Source organism: Malania oleifera, chromosome 5 (assembly GCF_029873635.1).
Source record: "Malania oleifera isolate guangnan ecotype guangnan chromosome 5, ASM2987363v1, whole genome shotgun sequence".
In the NCBI taxonomy this organism is placed as follows: Eukaryota; Viridiplantae; Streptophyta; class Magnoliopsida; order Santalales; family Ximeniaceae; genus Malania; species Malania oleifera.
This window is the reverse complement of record NC_080421.1, coordinates 98,609,807-98,622,554: the sequence shown is the minus strand read 5'-3', so window position 1 is coordinate 98,622,554 and position 12,748 is coordinate 98,609,807.

The following is a 12,748-nucleotide window of genomic DNA, read 5'->3' as shown; positions in this document are numbered from 1 at the left end:
GAAAATTAAAATTGATTTTAATTTCGCCGCCCGGGGCACACGCGCGCCCGGGTCGCGACAGCTTGGTGACTCCGCTGGGACTTAGAGAGTCAAGCCATTAATTAATTATAAATTATCCCAAGTTCAAAATTTAATAAATCTTTTAATTACTCCTTATTTTGTGAATATTGTAGTTTGTAAATAACTTTGATTAATTGTAGATATTTTACTTTCATAATTTGTAAATAACCTTAGTTAATTAAAAATATTTTGTTTCCTAATTTTTTGAATATTCATTGTAGATATTTTGTTTCCAAATATTCTGAAAAATCATATTAATTGTAAGATATTTTGAATAAGCACATTAATTATAGATATTTTGTATACTAATCGTAAATATTTTGTTTCCTTTTTTCTTTTGTTTCCAAATTTTTTGAATGAACATATTAATTGCATATATTGAGTTTCCTAATCTTTTGAATAAATATATTGATTGTAGATATCTTGTTTCCATATTTTTAATAGCATGTGAATAAATGTCGGGGTAGCGGGATTAGGTTAAGATTGAATTCACACACTTTCACGCTCTATACCCGAGCTTTCCTTACTAGGATTAGATAGGAGTGTAATAGCGTCAGTCCCTTCGTGGCAGAGCTTGATGGGACCCGCCAACCACTCCACTCAGTGCGGATTTTATCCGAACCCCTATGGGGGAGGATGAAGTTCCAAATTGGGGACCTTTTGTCGATAGGGTTAGAGTCTACCCACACATACTTGTATATAGTTTCCCTTAACTAGGATAGTGCCATGATGAACCCTGTATATACATACCTAACCTGGGTTGGGACATCCTTATCCCCATACTGTCTATTGTATATATGTTGTGAGATACCTTGTATTATACCATGCATTCTGAATCCATTTTAGACCACATACTACTTAGCCAGTATTTTGAAAAAGCCCAATAATGAGACCATAGCCCATCCTTTCAAAGAATGAAGAACTTGGCCCAAGCATTTTATGAGTCGGCCCAACCCTTTCCAAATAACTTGGGCCCAAAAACAAACTGAGGCCCAATTCTTTAAAAACAAACTTGGGCCTGACCTTTTCCTAAGCAAAACCTCGGCCCATACCTAATTTTCAAAAAGGGGCAAACCCAGATTTCAAAAGAGGACTTCAACCCCATTGCCTAAAAATTTGAGCCAACATTTTTTCAAGTAATCCAAGCCCAATTCCTTTTCAACTAAAGCCTTAGCCCATCATGAAATAGGTCAAAGCCCATATTTTAAAATACTTGCGGCCCAAGTGCACACTAAAGTACACAAGTCCACATTGAATGAATCCAATGGGTTGACTAGCTTGGGTCAACCCCAATCTCAGAACCTAATCTGACCCTTTATAGAATCTGAGGTATATGAACCATCATCAAGGAAATGAATGGGTAAGGGAGAGATTGAATTGAAATTGTGGCCCATCAATGGTCATGTTAATCTTGACCCGTTTCATTAGTGGAATTTTTCTAGAATTCTGGCTAAGTAGTAATTTTGGTTACATCATATTCATGCATTTCGTTTCATACATAGTCATGCATGATAGGCTGCATGCACATTCATATCTTTGTTTGTATATATAAGTGCATTAGTTGCATCCATGCATAAACACCCATTGCATAACCTAATCATGCATTTCATGCTCAAATTCATTACTATGCATGCATAGTCATCTCTGATGTGTCGGTAATCATATCCCAATTTCTTGTAAAACCAGTGTGCCAAGGTGGTGAAATCGAGATTTGGTATTCTAAAAGCAGGCGAAACAGAACGGTCTCTGCACATCCTTTTAAGTTCTTAACGAAGGGGTAGACTCATGCGGAAGGTTCTAGAAGGTTAGATGAGCTCTCCCGCACCAAATCCTGAGATTGGCCATCAAGAGGGTGGAAGATAAGAATCAGATCGAGAGGAGGATAGCCCCCTCATGGAGCCAAACTACACGACAGCCAAAGCAGGGCAGTTGAAAACAACCTTTGCTCAACCATGGTCGATGGAGTCCTAGAGATCTAGGCTTAAGCTACAACACATTTGTCATCAACCCAAGATATAAACCTCAAATGGAGAGGAGAGATGTCCAAGTTCCGACTTCATCAAATCCTATTTCAAGAAAGGAGAATAGCTAAAGGAAATGGGCAAAGAGCCAAATAACCTAATGAAAAAGAAATGGATTAATAAAAATGAAAGTCTGGAGAAAAGCTGAAAGCTATGTAAAAAGCAAACAGGTAGTATTGTCATGGATTGCTTTCATCCTTGTCTAATGTCGGAATTCAATCTTACACCAAAAAGCTCAAAGGTCCCCACATTTGCGAAGTTAGTGGGTCTGAGTGTCCACTTTAGCTCACTTTGGTGAGTATATTTGACAAAAGATGGCCGCCATTGTGATAAATGATGATCTGCTCATCCATTGTTTCCAAAGTAGTTCATAGGGGAAGCTCTAGAATGGTGTCGCAAAGTAAAATAACATGACATGGCAGAGGATCTAGCTCGCGCTTTTATGACTCAATACCGCCAGGAGGACAGTTCTGATCTCCAAAGGTAGGGAGGAGATATGGTGATGCTCCTTATCAAAGAGGGAGATGACAACACAGAGTGCACATAGAAGGAAAAGGGAAAGTAGTTACCCATATCCATGTGGTGCCCGTTTCCTAAAAGTTACCCCCCAAAAATAGTCCCAAGCGGGCAGTCAATCCAAGAGCCAATGAAGATTGCAATCAATATTGGGAAGGCAAAGTGTCAGAAGTATCAGAACGAACGAGCATTATTAAAGGGTGTGATAGAAAAAAAATAGTATTAGAAAGCCCAAATGAGTACCAACGAGCAATGTTGTCAGACAGTCTCGCCACATCGAATCTAGAAACAACCTCGCTTTGTAAACACCATGATGAGAAGTTTGTACATGCAAGCACAACGGCCTTTGGTCATGAACGCCATGTTCTAACAAAGGGAAGCTAGATCCGGTGTCAAGAGGAAAGTTAGAAAGATAGAACGTATCCCGATGACCTACGCAGAATTATTCCCACAAATGGTTGAAAGACATCTTAGTTGCGCCTACACCTGAATGTTGGTACAGTTCCTTTCCCAAGATGGTACACATAAATGCTCGCTGTGAGTATCACGCTAAGGCAATAGGCCACTTTAATTGAAAATGCTGGCTTAGCATAAAGTACAATCATGAGAGAGGCTGGTTGGCAAACCTCTGACGTTAAGGAACCTGGAGTCCAGGGGAATATCTTTTGTCAATCACCGAAGGAATATTAGGGAGGTTCCCACATCAAGGTTTCAGTTAGTTATCATAAAGGCTAAAGTGATAGAGTATCGAACTTTTGACTATCTAATCCTTTTCAATTGAGTTCTTTTGTTTCCATTTTTATTTGCTGTTTGTCAATCCATGGACGCCTGTGTATCGGAATAATTTCTATTATTCATAAAATGAATTATGCATTTAGTTATCTACTTGCATCATGAGCAGTTGCCAAATTTTGTTTACTTATTGTTCATTTCCGGACTAGGGAAAGTAATATTGCCAGTGTTCATGAGCTAGAAAGAGATTTAAAGGATGAATGAAACAATCATGAATTCAGACGTATGAAGAAGTTTTTGTTACTTCAGACAGTGGTACGATGTTTGTTTCTCGATCAATTTCCTATAATTAATCTCATAATGATTGGTCAAATGATGGATGGCCCTCTTTGGCCGAACAGTATCCCTAAACAAGAACCCAAACAATGATTTACCATTTGTTAACCCAAAGTGAAGCCTGAATGTTTAAACCAATTTTTCTTAAAAGTCGGACACCAAAAATCAACCTAGGTTTGGGTCCCTTAGCGTTTGGCAAATCATTTGAGAAAAATAGTCATTTACATAAAGGTGGCGGCCATACTCTGCTACCAAAGAAAGTCAAAGAAAAAGAACGCCCTTGCAAACCCTTTTTGAGCCTGAATAGATTCATGTCTTGATTAACCCGTCAAAGGATCACACCCTACACTGGGGCATTTTTTAAAAGATTGGTCCCAATTGAAGTTCAAATGAAAAAGAAGTCAAGATTCCTTTATAAAACAAAAAGTGAAAGTTGTAGTAAAAGAAGGAAAAGCAAGAGGAAGAAGAAAGAAAATAAGGGACATGACTCATTTGAACTTTGACAGCAAAATACTAGTGATAAGATGAAAATTTTGAGCCTCATTTTTCAAAATATTTCTTTTCAATTAACCATACCTAGCCTACTTTATAGTCCAAATGAAAGTTCTTGACCAGATGGGTTACATGGTTGTATCTCATGATTGTCAGACTCAATACTGAGTCTGAACTACATAATGATCTGATAATGAACAGGTACGTAGGCAGCTTGTTTAAATAAAAATTCGGTCTCATTATCTAGGAAAACACGCTCAACTCGAACTGGGGCATTAAAACATTATTTGGGCCTGGGTGGTATTTTTGAGCATTAGTTCTCTTTTATTCTGAAATCCTACATCCCTAAGCATTGTTTCTTCCCAAGTCTTAAAGAGCATCGTGAGATCAAAGCATGTTGATGAAAAGGGGCAGGTGAACAGAAAGGAAAACGTCAGCTAGGCTGGAAATCAAACCTTACTGAATTTTGTAGGTATGTGAAAAAAAAAATTTTTTCCCTATGATAGCATTAAAACATGGTTAAAAACATTTATTTTGTGCGAATGGCCTTTTGATTAGCAAGTGATGTCATTAGTTGCAAATCATTCCCTCGTTCCGAAAATCTCAAAAAAAAAAAAAAAAAAAAGGGAACCCTTCTTCTTCTCTTTAGAGTTTAAAAAGAGGAATGGAATAGTCAAAGAGTTTCAGAATCACAGAAATTCATAAAGACGATCCTTTGGAGAAGACGAAATAGCAAGTCAAATCTGGGGCAACTTTTGTAGGTTGAGTCTCAGTAGGTCATCACAGACCTTCTACATATTGGAATCTGAAATCAATGAGTCAAGATCAGCTGTGTCCATTCAAACTGGGGGAGATTTTTGTGATTTTCATTGAGCTGAGTTAAGCACTTTTAGCCCGGATAACAAAAGAGATTTGGCCAAATCAAGTAAGATCCATTCAAAATATGCAAGTTTAATGTGGAGACCAAAGATGTGGTCATTAATTCACAAGCGCTTCGGCGAGAAAAGATCTATGCAAGGTCATGCATTACCCCAAATTCACGCATTATCTACATTTCAAGCATTACCTAAAGTCATATGTTTCCATGATTCATGCATTACCATAACATCTCATGTATGCCATGTTACTTTATGCATCACCTAAATTCATGCCATCCATGCATTACCATTAAATTTCTGCATTATCATGCATTTTCAGCTTATTACCATACATCCAATGCATCGCAATGTGCATTGTTCATATTCATTAAACAAAAAAATAAAAATAAAATCTAAAGTCGTTCTACTGTAATCACAAGGCTTAGTAACATGCATATCAATAACAACATCTCACTGCATTATAAGTTAACAAACATGCCATGTACATTATAGCTAAATATATCATTGACATGTCTAGCATGCATAAGCAGGCCAATTAAGCACCCCTTCACACTTGTTTTGAAGTTTCAATAATATTTGACATCCTTGATAGACGTCGATTTCCTGTTTTGTGTTTTAATTTTGAGATGGGGGTACTGGACCCCAAGTGCACATGATTTATTGGGAAATTCGGGGCAAGTTGACCCCCCATGACCACGACACCCACCATGATCTACTTTTGAACTAGGGCAATCTTTAGATCCCAAAGACCACGGGTTCGTAGTCATTTTCACTTTGACATTTGGGACTTTACCCCAAGTGCATTTCCAAATAGCCCTCTAGAGTAACCACTTTATCTAAACCTTTGCACGACACCACCTTGTTACTGGTTATTAAGACTGGCTGGATTCATAGCTTAGCCCGCGGCTCGGATTCTTACTTTCGGACCCCAGCAATGTCCCTTACATCATGTCCCATGGATGCTCGGATCATCGTCTTTGTCCATTTTAGGCCTCGGATTATTACATTCCAGACGTAGTCCATTCATTGAGTCCCATCGGCTGGATCATGTGTCCCTAAGGCTTCGGTATGTGCTACCCATTACATTCGAAAGCAAGTTCATCATTGTGTCCCATGAGTGCTCATAGTATGTCCCTAGGCGCGGATTCTTACATTCGAGGCAAGCCACGTTCATTATTACCATGGCGGATCATCTTGCAACACCCTACGGCTCGGATTCTCTTTACCACTAGAAAGCAAGTGATTCATTGTAGGCTGGATCATAGTGTGTCCTTTAGCGCTCAGATTCTTACACTCTCGCAAGCAAAGCAAGTCCTCCCATCTGTGTCTATTGCCTTCTGGATCATCGTGTTCTACGGCTGGATTCTTAAATTCGACGCAAAGCCATCATTGTGTTCCATGGTGCGCATCATTCCCTGAGCTACTTCCTTACTGCCGGATTTCTCTACAAATTCGAAGCAACCCGCCCATCCATTGTTGTCCCTTTATGGTTTGGATCTCGTTATCCTACGGTCGGATTCCTTCCTTCGAGAAAGCCATCATGTATCCCTGGCGGTCTCGTATCTCTACGGTCGGATCTTATTCATTTTGAAGCCAGCCATCATGGTTGTCCAATGGCTGGCTCATCGGTCCTACAGGCTTTAAGGGATCTTTACATTCGAAGAACCATCATTGTGTACCCATGGCTTGGATCCATGTTTTCCTACCAGCTCGGAATTCTTACATTTGACCCAGTAAGATCATCATTGCGTCCCAACGGCTGGTAGATCATTCGTGTCCCTAGGCTCGGTATATTTTACATTCGAACCGCAGCCACTCATTGTGTACTTCCATGGCTGGATCATAGCTTATCCCTACAGCTCGGATTCTTAAACATTCGAAGCAGCCATCATCTTTGTTCTGCTCTTCATGGAGGATCCATCCTCGTTTCATTCCCTGACGGCTCGGATTCTTACATTCAAAGCAGAAGCCATTCATTGTGTCCCATGGCTGGTCATTGTGTCCTTTACGGCTCGGCTTCTAATTGAAGCAAGCAGCATTGTATTTCCATGGCTGCGATCATTCGTTCCCTCTTCCTACGATTCGAATTCTTACATCGCAGCAAGCCATCCCTGTGTACCTCACACTTGAGATTTTAATTCACGTGCAAACTCGCTTCTGGTTGGCCAGACTTCTATCATATACACCCAATCTTGAATTAAAAACTGAAAAGTCAAGAGAGTTGAATGAATAGTTAACTACAAAGAGGTGTTCTTCATATCTTTGCAGGGCTTGTTACTACAAAAAACGAGGAAAGCCTACGTACATTGAAGCAACATAGGCCTTATATTCACAAGCGAGGCCGGCAGCTGTACGACATCCCGATTTTTGATTTCTAAACCAGATAAACACGGGGTCACTCACTATTATTGTATTGATTATTATTATATTAGTATATATTCTGATTCTTATTTTATTACGTATGAGTTGATGCATTATGTATTTGCTCTTTTTTAGATGGAGTAGACAGGGACGATTATGGTGATTAGTATTTGTATTAGCAGGTTTTACATATAAAGGTTCATTTTGTTATTATGAGTACTGTTAGCTATCGTTATTTTATTGTTACTTTTTCTTAGACTTATTTGGTATTTCTCATTTTGAGTGGTCGGGGTTGATACGCACTATCATTATGATGAGTATTATTATTATTATTATTTTTGGCCACTATTATTTTTGTTCACTTTGTTGGTAATGGTATTTTATTATTATTATTATTGCTTATTATTATTTATTACTGTTAATATCTAGTATGTATACTGTGGGATTTTTTAGTACGTATTTAGGCCTATTAGTATATGTCCGATCGATTAGGAGCGTTCAGTTTAGGTCTTCTACGAGAAGGACTTTATTATTATTTCCATTTCTCAGTATTACTAACCAGCATAAAAATTAAAATAAATTCCAAAGAAGCGGAAGTTGGCTGTAGGGTTTTTCCCAATTCTTTCTTTTTATAAGCGGCCAAGGAGGCACGTCGCGACAAAGGCGGCGGCCGCCTCGTTCTCCCGAACATCCAAAGGACAGCCGCGCAGCAAAGTCAAAGAGAAAAAAAGAGCTACGCATTCTTCCTCTCTTCTTGTCTCTTCTTGTCAGTCCCGCTTCTCGCAGTTTTTCTTCAGCTGCTCCCTTCACCCTCATTCTCCATCCTTATCTCGCCAGTAGCGGCTTCTCCACATATATGGGGCCCTAGGCGAATAATTTAATTAGGGGTCACTAATATTTTATTTACTTTTATTTTTTGATTTAAAATTATTTCTAAGTCTATTAAAAATCATTTTCAATTTGCACTGTTTTACCTGCCACTCCACCCAACAACACATGAATTCCAATGAAAATATGTTACTATTATCATATTAAAAATCCAATATTCGGGGCTACCCCTAAATTTTTCCGTCGCGGACTCAGGCAAATCACTCAGTGGCACAAGGAACAGAGCGGCCTGCTCTTCCACTCTTCCTTCTCAATTCTCTCCCTCTACAATTCCATGACTCACCCGCTGCCACCATATGCCTCTCCCCGACATTCCCCCTCTACAACCCTTAGCTCTACCTACTTCTTCAATCACATACGGCGAGAACACACATTAATAGTCTCGCATCCCCCAATCCCTGCGGCATCACTGATTTAACCTAACTTCCACGATGTACACAATACCACCCTCGCTCCTCACGCTGACGCACGCCGTGCTCCGTTAGATCTCTTAACTAAGCTTGCCCAGCATGTCATTTCAGGACACATCTGGCAACATTCATCCTAGTCCCCGCTGTACATACACACCCCTGTCGCGTCGCCCACCCACGCCCCCACTCTCCAGCTCCGGACTGGCCACACCAACAGTTTGATTCCTCACGGCTTCAACCCCCCTCATCTCCGAACGCTGCTCGGATAGTAGATCGTGTCAAGCAAACCAATGATCCGATGGGCCTGACGTGCAGTAGCCTCCAACACAGCCACACCTCCACAGTCAGCACTACTCAGGACCCCTCCCTCTTGAGTTTCATCGTACTACACACACCTACATAAATCGCCGCACCGCCATGCTGTCCCTTTCCCTGCACACCAAACACAAACCTCAAATGCACCGAACAAACACCACTATATGTTTATTTAGTGTCAGTTTAATATATAATACAATAAATATCTCTTTTTTATGACTCTTATAGTATCGTTATTTATGAATTATTTGTTCCTAATATTATTATTAATTACTTATTAGTATTAGTATATTCATATGTGATCATCGTACTGAATAATGGTGTTATTTTACTGTGTTATACCAATCAATACATAATATTATTGTATTGTATAGTCTCTTTTAATATGGTGATCTTCTATGGGTCGTATAGTTCCTCTATGTGGATTGTTATTGTGTTTATATCCTATTGTTTGGTATGGATTAGTATATTATTACATAGTTGGTTATTTAGTAATATTTCGACTTTTTATATATTAATCTATATTAGTATTAGATAGGTAGTTGTATCTCCTTATTATTAATAACATGATTGCATCTATTTTTTATTCCTAAGTTTGTCCATCACATTTAGTAAAACTATCGGTATTGTTTGGATATTATCTATTGGTTATTTTATTATATTTTTGACTTAACCTGATTGATGTTATTAGTATTAAATATTTATTGTTTGATATGGTTGGAATTATTACTTCCGAGGATTGTAATTTAGCATTATCGTCTTTAACGCTAATTCCGTATTATTTATCCAATTATGGAATATTTATGTTAACTATGATTATAATTTGTATTCAATTTGCAATTCTTGTATATATTATTAAATGGGAAACTTTCATATTGTCTGTTTACTATCTAAGGTGTTCACTAAGTTATATTTTAAGTGCTAAGTTAGTATCATTAATTTCGTGTGTGTAATGGATTTTCACTCTTTGTAATGTCTTTGGTTTGTTTTTGTCTATTATGCTTCTTCAAGGGTTTAATATTTGTAACCTTAGGGTTGTGTATTAATTTTGACACCTGAGTATTGGTATATATTCTTTTCACCAATCCCCTTGTTCCTCAATTCACTTATTTCATTACTGTTACATAGGTTTCCATGTTTAATTGGAAATTTGGTTATCTCTTTTACTTCCAATCTTATTTCATTATAAGTGTACAACCGGTAGTTTATAGGTATCTCTGAGGGGTGCTCTTTTAATGGAAGCTTTTAATTATTACCTTTTATTTCTGTTTTTATTCATTTCTTAGTCTCATGTCGCTGATTATTATGTACATTAGGATATTCACAACATATGCTATATTGTTAATAGTGGCCGTATTAATTTAGTATTATTGTACCTTATGGGATTACTACTGCTAATATTCATTTTATTTATTATTAGTATATTATTATTTCTATATTACTAGTACCATTTATTATCTATTTTACTATTGTTATTTATTATTATTATATATTATTATATTATTATTATTATTATTATTATTATTATCGTCTCATATGATAATTTGATATTCATTATTTATTTTTACTTCATAAGCTTTTGATAAATATTTTTGATTTTTATTATCCCTATGATCTTATTGCGGGGGGTTATGAGCCCATCGAGGCATTACACGTATACCCACAGTCCTGAGGGAAATATATTATTATATTGGATTTATTTATTATCATTTTATGTGTTGTTATTAAATTCTAAAAATGAGTATTTTATAAGGATTTTCATTTAGATAATTAAGGAGATATTTACACTTCTTAATTATGTACCGTTTGTATACAGATTTCAACGGCGCGTCGGGGCGTGCTTGTACCCTTCCTCGCGTAACCTCGAACACTCCTCCTGCAGCCACTCACTCTGGCTAACGTAGACCCCATTACCTAACCCTACGGCTTGGCGCTAATCACGTTTTCTTAACCACACTACAAAGGTTCAGTGGCGACTCTCCGAGACTTTTATTTTAATTGAAAATTAAAATTGATTTTTAATAGCAATCGGGTGCACAAGCGCGCCTGAGGACGTCGCGACACCTAGTATTTGACATTGTTATGCATGGGTCGAACTTTATGCAGCAACCTTGGTATCAGTTTTACTATGTTCTTCCCCATGCCTCTCCAATTCTTGTATATAAAAGGATTTCTTTCAAATGTTAGCTTCTAAGCATCTTTTAATAATCTCCTATTCTCAGACTGGAGATTCTGCCTTGAGAAGCCAATCTTTCTTTCTCAGAGCCACTATTTCTTCTTTTTCGAATTGCATGATGTGTTTTCTTTGTTTTATTTTCTTACGATAAAAAGGGAACACCTTAAAATTTCCTCCTCCATTTGCTCGCTATCTGTCTGAATCTTTATCACGGCTTCCATCGCTCTGTCCTCTACAAGGCTAGGTCTTCTTGCAATTTTGCATCGTTGTCGTATACTTAACTTGGTTTATTAAGTTTGAGTGCACGAGCCTTCTGGAATCCCCTTTTGCCGCTATAGGATTAACTTGTCTGGCTAGCAGGCCTCGTCATTCCGTTGAGTTGTGTGACAACCTTGTTGGAGAAGCAAGGATGTATCCCCAAAGGGAGTGACTTTGGAAATTTACAACTTCCCTTAGGTCAATCTCATCTCTATTTTTCTAGATTAACTATATTATTATAACTCAACCTAGGGTCTTTCTAATGTAATAACCAATTCATTAATACACTCAAAGCATGTACTGTCAAAAACCAACTCAAGACAAAAAATTTTCTTAAACATACAGGTACAAAATTAAAGTGCGAAAATAACAGACGCGGAGACACGGAAATTTTTTATCCGTGTTCGCCTCAATCCTATTTATGTCACCGCATTAATGTTTGGAGGGGAGGGTGGGTTTTTATTTAAAATTAATTTTTCTAAGTATATAAAATAATTTTAATTGCACTGTATCTGCACTCCACCCACCAAACACATGAATTCCATAAATAATGTTAATATTATTATATTAAAAAAATATTTAGGGGCCCCAAAATTTTTGGGGCCCTAGGCAAATACCTCAGTGGCCTAATGGAAGAGCCGGCCCTGCTCTCTTCCACTCTCTCCTCTCAATTCTCTCCCTCTCAATTCCATGACTCACGGCCACCATCTGCCTCTCCCCGACCATTCCCGTTACAACCAGTAGCTACCATCTTCCATCACTACGGCGAGCATCACCATTAATAGCCGCATCCCAACCTCGCGGCCATATGACCACCATTCCAGCTATTCACCACACCACCTCGCTCCTCACGTGACGCAGCAGTGCTCCGATCTCTCTATCTATAGCTGCCCAGCATGCACGGCACCACGGCAACCTATTCCTCCTAGTCCCTCGCTACAAACACTGTCGCCGTCGCCCCCAGCATCTCCACAGCTCCGGACTGCCACACCACAGTTGCCTTCTCACGGCCAACCCCTCACTGCCGAAGCTGTCTCGGCATAGTAGCTCGTCGTCTCAAGCCACCACTGCTCCGCTGCCTTGCCGTGAGTGCTCCAACAACAGCCAACTACAGCAGCCCCAGCGACCTCCCTCTTTGAGTTTCCTGTACCCACACACACATACACTCGCGCACAGCACTGCTGTCCCTTTTCCCTGCACACACACACACACACTCACATGCACAGAACACACACAAATATATGTTTATTTTAGTGTCAGTATTAATATATACATACATATACATATATATTTTATATTGACTCT